Genomic DNA, 8,764 nt, shown 5'->3' with positions numbered 1-8,764 from the left:
TCAGCTACAGCTACAGCTACAGCTACAGATGCAGCGTTGCAGATGCAAACACGTTGCATAATTGGCCATTTCTGTGTGCAGTTGCCGCACATCGTTCTCAATCTTAATTAACAAATATACCGGGAATGAAAGTGCCAGCGAAAAACGAAAGGAAAGCCCGTCCCGCCAAGCCCAGCAAGACAAAAAGCCAGCGAAGATGCGACATAAAATGCAATTTACGACTTGTCATAAAGGGAGACCCGCCATATAGTAAATCATTTTTTATGTAGCCAAGTCGCGAGCGGAGAGTAGAGGAGAGGACATCGCGCGCAGGGTCGCGACCATAAGTAGCTGCCTGCCTGTTTGGGCTACTAAAAACGCAAATAAGCCGAACATAAAATCCTTTAGCACCTTTCAAATGCGAGCGCCGGATCCTTAGCCTTAGCCGTCGGACAGACCAATACCCATGACCAGTCCCAGGTCCAGACCAGGACCAGGACCAGGACCAGGAAGGGCTGACTGCCTGCTAAACGCGAAATTTACACAATCAACAAATGACATAAAATTGCTGCTGAATGGCACAAAACGAGAAAGAAACGAACACAACAAAGAAATGAAATTGCATGACAAATTCCCAGGGCGGGTCCGAGGCGAAGATGTCAGAGAAATGATGGACGATGATTATAAGAGTATCAGATGCCGATGGGGATGGGGGATGCGGATGAGGGGATTGGGGAGGCAGACGGGAAGATGGGTTCTCGCAGCGAAACAACATTTTAAGTCCTCGAATTCCAACATGTGGAGCAATAATAATAATTTTATTGTTTTAACAAAGGTACCAAACAGAAAGTTGCTTGAGCCACAGCTGAGCGGCTTTTAAAAACAAATCGCAAGGTGAACACGGCCTGGCTTCCTGGTAGACAGGCAGACGGAAAGACAGACAGACAGAGGAAGGCAGGACTCAGGAGACAGCAGGCGGCAGGCGGCCAGGACCAAGGAGGATAAGTGCCAGGCAAGCGTAAAGATACAAAACATACATATAAAGAGGTTTCGCCAGCGACGCTGTAAAATGTATGAAAAAAGGAAAGCAAATATAACAAAGCCAGGCCAAACAGAGGCAAAGGACGAAGGGGACAGGCTGGAGGATGGCATCCCCCTCATACCTTACTCGTACATAACTCCAGCCCGAAAACAAATAAAAATGGCGAAATAAAGCTGAATAAGATCTGTAGCGAAATATTTTTATTGCCATTTTGGCGAGGGTGGGTGGGTTGGTGTTGGTGTTGGTGTAGGTGTGGGTGGGTGTCTATGGCGGTGGATGTGGTCCGTGGGTGGTTCGCCTTTACGATATAAATATAAATATAAATATAAATAGAAGGTGGAAGGTGCAATCTGGTGGAGGGAGGGAAGCCGGTGAGCCAACATAATTTACGCGGCCATAATTTGTCATTAAAATCTTCAGAAATAATTTTATGTTGAAATGCAAATTTTGAATATACGACTCTTTTATGCGAATCCAAAGGCACAAATGCGAGTGTATGCACATGTGTACATGTGTGTATGGGTACGTATATATAAATTGTTTCTATAAATTTACCAGAGATACGAGCACGAGTATGAGTTCTGGGCAGAGCGGAGTGGCGCAGGTGAGGAATGGGCCCGACTAAGAATGGCTAAGCTCGGGAGATTGCCTTGGTGGCATGGCCTCTGATTTAGATGCATGTTATGCGGGTAATTGACTGGAACCAGCCAATCTGGCGACCTTGTCCAAGTCATTCATTTGCGAGGATATTATAGAATATTTCCCACTGGGTGGGTGCGTTCCTGTGAGACTCAGATTCAATTTTTATTTTGCATCCAAAGCAAGCAATCCATCTTCGCTTCTCCCAAGTTAATAAATTGAATAAAATGGGAGTAATCCAGGCAAAAACAGACGACTTTTATTATACTTTAACTGCGCAAGATTATGTGAGTAAATATTTTAGAGATTTGGTTGATTGTGAGCAACAATTTACCTACTTTACGCTACACAAGTACCATATACCCTTTTGATCTACGAGTAATGGACACAACTGTTTGATTTGAGGTATATAATGTATTCACATATTATAATAATTGCTGGGGCGCAGAAAATAAAATGTACTTGTATTTCTTAACATTAGTTTATACTGTATTTTTCTGATTTTTTGAATACATGAAAATACATATTTAGGAATTAAAGCCAGCTCTACTTACTGCAAAACATAGATTTATTGCTTATTTTATAGTAATTGAGTAACATTAGAGGGCATTGTTTAAAGTCTCCAGTGTCTCCCTCTACGAACTAGTCGTCGTACTTCTGAGATATACTCGTATATCCCATTTACGGCCGTTTGGCATGACAATTGCCACACATGGTATACATTGTAAATATTTTATATAGCCTGGCAAATATTTAGAGAACTTCACACTTGATATGCGAACAGAGTTGAGGAGGCTGAAGATGGGTAGGAGGAGCGTTTTATGGCGGACTGACGGGTGCAAAAGCAACAATCTTTGTTACTACACTCCCGTTTAATCTTTATGGCGCCTATCTCCCCGGCCCGCTCCTCTCTTTTGAACTAAATCATAATCGGGGCTGGCAATGCTGCGTGTCATTTGAGAGCACACGTCATAAAGCAGCAATTAAGACAGTGCTCGAATCGTAAGCGTCAAAAATGTCATAGAAAATGCGTAGCACAATAAAAAGAAAAACCCTCATAAAAGTGTCGAGCAGGGCACAAAGGAAAGGAGAGGAGACGAGTGCAGAGGAGAGGAGAGCAGAGAAGAGGAGTGGAGTGGAAAGCGCAGAGTCAAAGACGGAGTTGGCAACGTTGCCATCGCTCTGCTGCTAATTGTCTGTCAAAATTCTATGCACAGTAACAGTCGCAGTCCCAGAGATGAGATAAGTGCGTAGTAACCGAGTTGAATGCACAAGATATCAGTCGTTAGGAGCACCCCCTCTCTACATCACTCTCTCTCCCTCTCTCTGTGTACCTCAAAAGAGAACCAGGGCGGTTAGAAAAAAGCAACTTTGAAAATTTCCTTTTAGGACATTCACCCGAGGTGTCCTGCAGAAGTTATAATGAAAGCCCCACAAAAGAAACCGAAGGTCTTTGATGAGAGACAAAGAAAGACACCAGCTGGAATTCAAATTGGAACAGAAACAGAACAGCGCAGAGCAGATAAATGATTTATAGTTATTTTATTTACTAAATGTGGTTTTCATTGGTTGAAGATTTAAGAAGATTTTCGAATTTTATCTACCCAGACTTTGCAATATCCTCGTTGGAGATCTGAGGTACTTTAAGGTACTTACTTTCCTACACGACTGGGTAGTGATTAAAAGTTGGGCATTTCTTGACACTTATGAGTCCTGGTTTTTTTAGAACTTATAACTAATCTCCCTAATATTTACCCACAGCATTCTCCTATTTACCCAAGAAGTTTTTATTTGGTCCATTCGAGCTAGTATTTCTCATTAGAACGGTACGTACTGTTGGACATCAGCTATCCTGTCAAATTCCTACTTATGGCAGGTTGGACTGTACACTTAGACAGGATAAAATCATTGCCTACTTTGTAGAGAATCTGCCCCAAATTTAAGATTCGGAGACACAGTAGAGTGCCTTAAAGTGCATTTCCGAGCTTTAGTTGGCTTCATCCATTTATGAAGTTTTATATTTTTGACTATTTACTTTGGCAAAAACAGCATCATCGAAACCGAGTTGTCAAGTGCTTATCTCTGAGCACTCGACGCCAAGTAGAGAAATATGTCAAGTCAGAAGCAAATATTTGCCCCAAATAATTGACTGCTGCCGAATAGAAGAGAGGTTGTGAGGAGGGGCGTCACTCTGCGTCACAGTCTTCCGTGTGGTCCAGTACGCAGGAAACTCTCGACAATCCCATTTCGATCAAATGGATGTCGCAACAATCACCACAAACCGCACACATCAAGCATATGAAAAACAGTCGCCTGTCGCCTGTAACGGAAGCGGATATGACTCTTGGAAGCAGACCTCATCCCAATTCCATCCCCGGAGCCAACTGAGCTCTGGACTGAACTATTCGGTAAACTAATGCCGACCTAAGGCAAATATAATTGCGTGTGTGGGCCAGGCAGGGCCGGGACGGGCCGGGTCTGGTCGATCGGTGTAGAGGACAATGTTGCGGGACATTTGCATGCAGGCGTCATCTGGTTGGGGTTTTGCGGTGGTCATGTGGCCAGAAAGACAACGCTTAGGCCAAGTCCGACAATTGTGCTGAGTCTGGGTCTTCGGAGGCTCCCGTGGCTCTCCATGTAACATGGAGAGCATGGAGCATGGAGCTGCCTCCCTTCAGCATCTTCGAGGACAACTGCTGGGGCTGCATACGTGCCCAACAAAATATTGATTTAAATGAGTTTCGGTTTCGGTTTTCATTTCCTATCGCAAAATCCAGCAATCAGCAAATTGTGATGCTCAATGGACCACTTTTTCCTCGAGCACTTTCCGAACCACTCGTTAGATGTTAGATGTGTGTTTCCCCGACAAAAAGTGCATGATAAGCAAAATATTGCACATTGATGATGAGCTCCATCCTTGCCACTTGCCACACGCCACACGCCGAGTGCGTGTAAGGGTGTGTGTGTGTGTGTGTGTACTCGAGGTGAGATTTATGTGGCCTAGGGTGAACCGGGTCCCTAATGGACGCAGCTGCCACTGGTGTAAGCTCTTCCATAATTATGGGAAATCACATGTCAAGGTCTCTGCCACATCAATAATATAAACTACAATTTAAAGTTGTTGCTTTCGCTTATAGTTTTATGGGCTGGAGTTTTATTGTTGCTGAAAGCTGAAAGCCATCTGGGGGAGGATGTCTTTTTGTTTCGCTGCTGCTCTTTGGGTCGAAAAAGTATACGGGGCCATATGGACGGGCCGGGCTGCCAGCCGACCCTTGGGTGTAAATAGCCTGAGAAACCTCTCAAATTTTCCTTTTCCTTCCTTTTTTTGGGGACAGCTGGGAGGTGGGTGGTGGGCCGACTGAGGGCTCAACGAAACTCGGTAAAAGTCATTTGAAGTAGCAAAGCCGCAGACAGTGAAGCAAAACGAAAGATGTTGTAAAACTTTTGGTTTAGTTTCATTTACCTAGTGGCACAGAAAAAACTGTTTGAATATAATTCTAATTTGCATATTATTTGACTACAAGAACGAAACTTGCTCCTTCTTTAGCTCCAACTCCCACTCCATGGCCTTTCGAACGCCCGTTTCGGGAGGAACCTTTGGCGTACATAATGGCCTGGAAAATCTTATACAAGACATCGCAATCTGCAGGATTGCAGCGGCAACAAAGCTCTTAAAGTAATTAGTGGCATAAATTAAGTTCCCCCTCTTCCCCTTTTCCACCGCCTAGCAGCTCCTGTGCCACCGAAGAAACAACAATGGGCAATTGTTTGAATGACCCTTGTGCCACTTTTAATTGTTGCAATGCTGCGAAACTTTTCGACCTGACCAGCCGCCAAGGCGAAAGAGTTACAAAAAAAGGCCTCTAGCTTTTAGCCCCCGCCAATGGCGGTGGCAGGGGGAGTGGCGGGAAGGGAAGGCGCTTGGCATGTAAAGGACCCTGCCGGACAACGCGCTGCAACAAAAGCGACCGCGGGGCATAAATAACTTTTTTTATACGTTTCATATGGTTTTTTGAATAGCCCGAAGGTCGACGCCGAAGCTAACCAAAAAACGTGGCAGGAGGAAGACTGACTGGAAGCTGACACTTTTTAAATTGAATATAAAATAAAATAAATTGTGCGTAATTTGAAACGTTTCCCTCGCATTTTTCACAGCTCCTCACCAGCAGCTTAATGACATCCTAATTGCTATCCCTCTGCTCTGTAGGATCACGATCCATATGGGCGGGGAAACTATCGCAACATTGATTTCCAATTGATTTTGGCTTTTGTCGCCTGCCGTCATAAAAATACTCATCGAAAATTACATGCCGAAATAAAACAAGCTGTTGACTTGCCAAATAGCCGTGAAATATTCCCCCAGGGCGTAGGTGGAGCAGGTAACGGCAATCGCATCGTTTGCCCGGGAATTCGCTGAGACAACAAATGTTTTGTGCCACCCAGACCCAGACCCAGTGGCCTCAGTCGCATCTGCCACGCCCCGTTGGCCCCCATTTGCTGCTCCGGCCATATCTGTCTGTTGTCTGCTGTCTGGTGTCCGTCCGTTCATCCGGGCAGTAACGAGCCCTTCTCCATAGAGAGTGGCGAGTGGAGAGCAGCCAGGAGCCGGGAAAGAGCGGAAAAGAGCGACTGGGGGACTGGGCGACTGGGGCAGAGGCTGGCTGCCAGGATATCGTAAAGCGACACACAATCACACATAAAATTTTACAACACGAGGATGTTTTTTATTGCACTCATCCTGGCACCGCTCCTGCTACTTCTGCCACTCCTGCTGCTTCTTGGTCCCCAATCGAAGCAACTAAAGTAGCCAATTACTGAAAAACTTCGAATTCCTTACTATGAATTTCACTCCTTCGATTGCTGCTCTGTGTGTGGCTCCTCCCCGGCTCCGGCTCAGGCTCCGACTCCGACTCTGGCTTTCGGCTCGGGCTTTGGATTCCCAGAGTTTGTTTGCTGCGCGGCAATCAAATAAGTAAGCAACAAAACATTTTTCTATTTAATTAAAATGAATTCACCTTTTGGCTGTTCGAAGTTCGGGCACAGCTCGGGCCGAGACCGGGACAAGAGCGTCGCCGATGCCACTGATTTATGGATGGACGCCAATAAATTTGCACTCGCCTGCCGCCTGAGCCGTGAGCAATTTAAATCACGAGCTCTGCTGCGGTTTTAATTAAAAGGAATTTATTTCCCACTCAACTGCAGATAAGTGCGCAGACAGTGGAGCCGCCATCCATCCGTATAAATATAATAGTTTACCTTTGTACCATCGTACCACCCCACCACAAATGCACACACCCACCCAAATACACACACACAAATAAACACAGGCAAATATGTGCCCTGCTCCTCGTATTACATGACCACGACTTGCCATTATCGTTAAGACAATGCAAATACGTACATCTATATACTACGTCTATATACATATGTAAGTTCATTAGAGATGGGCATGAGCCGTGAGGAAACTTAATTTCGTGTCATTCCTTCTCAGCAGCTGGAAATAGAAAGGTGACAAAAGTTTACTCACTAGACAGTAGGAATCATCGTCCTTCAAGTTCGACGACCACTTCCACTCTTCGACCAATAAATACATCTCTTTCGAAAAGGCTTTTCCTCAGGCTGCGGCTACGAGCATTCCCTTCCGCGACTGTTAGGGATTCGCTCGGAACTCTCTTCGGATTTTTTAGAAACAGAGTATCTGACGGACATGTTATATAAACCAACTTCTCACCAATTGTTTAATATCGTCGTTCCGTTCCGTTTGAAAACAGTTGAATCGTTTTGGGACGATCAAATGATCAAATTTCCGATATCTGAAAGTACAGGTTGTACATACTTTTAAAAATTACCCGCTTTGATCCGCATTCGTTTTAAAAACCCAGCCAGCACCCATCTCTAGGATACACGCAATGTGTGTCTGGCTGTCTATAACCCTTCGCCAACATGCCTATTTTGGTCAATGGCAATGGCAACGAAGCCATTTGTTAATTGTTGCCTCCCCCCTGCGGCGGGGCCTATCATAATTATGGAGCAGGCTGCTGCTGCTGCCCCAACTGCCTCTAAGACTGCTGTATCGTCGCCTGTCTTGTTATTATGGACGAATGCGACGCTGCCACGGAAGCTCCTACTACTGTGGCTGCTCTGGTCAGGCCTGGTCTGGTTCTGCCTCTGTCTCTGTGTCTTGTCTCTGAGTTACCACAGATCGGGTTTCAGTATTAGCCAGTAATTAATCATGCGCCTTGTTATAACGGGCATTTGTGTAATTATAGCCCGGGATCTCTAATGCATTCCATAAAAATGTAAATGCATATCGGGTTCAATCAGAATCGAGTGAAAATTAATGGCCAATAAGCGAAAATGAATCATGCGATTGGGCCCCCAACTACGACGACTGTAGTAGGACCCTCGGCCCTGGCCAAACATCTCAAGGGCCCACTAAAACCCCAATATAAACCCGGCCTCCCTTCAGCTAAGACGCTCATACTCACAGACGAACAGAACAGAAGAGAACCGAACAGAACAGAACAGAGGAAATCGTCGGCGATAAATCTCCCATTTACCTTTAAACTCGAAATACGACCACCAATGGGGCGCTTTCGTCTGCTCGGCCAGGGGTGGACAGCGACCGGGAACGAAAACAGGACCGAAGGCGGGACCGGGAGCGTGAGCGGGATGTCGGTTACAGTTACAGCCTTAAATCCACTAACAAATAAAGGAATAAATGGGCCATAAAAAGGATTTTACAAATGCCGGCTGCCACTAGAAACCCTCGTGTGTTTCCTATTTTACAGTTATCGTGGGTTCTCTTCTGTTTTGTAGTTTCCTGCGAGAGAGATACACAACTCGAATTCAAAGAATTGTGTAATGAAACCCGAAATGGCAACAAGTTGTACCTGTCCTGCTGCCCAGCCGAAAGCGGCAGTTTCTTTTAGGAAATACCATTACGCTTAGAAAATTGTAAAATTTCTGCATCTAAAAAATTTCTCTAATAAATTGCGTAAGTGTTGGTAAGCTACCGTTAGTTTTTTTGAGCCTTTCATTGTTTAGTACTTTACTGAAACCAAATCGTATTCAATCGTTTTTATTATATTCAATTAACATTTA

Source organism: Drosophila miranda, chromosome 2 (assembly GCF_003369915.1).
Source record: "Drosophila miranda strain MSH22 chromosome 2, D.miranda_PacBio2.1, whole genome shotgun sequence".
NCBI lineage: Eukaryota > Metazoa > Arthropoda > Insecta > Diptera > Drosophilidae > Drosophila > Drosophila miranda.
The sequence above is the reverse complement of the archived record's forward strand: the minus strand, read 5'-3'. Positions refer to the sequence as shown.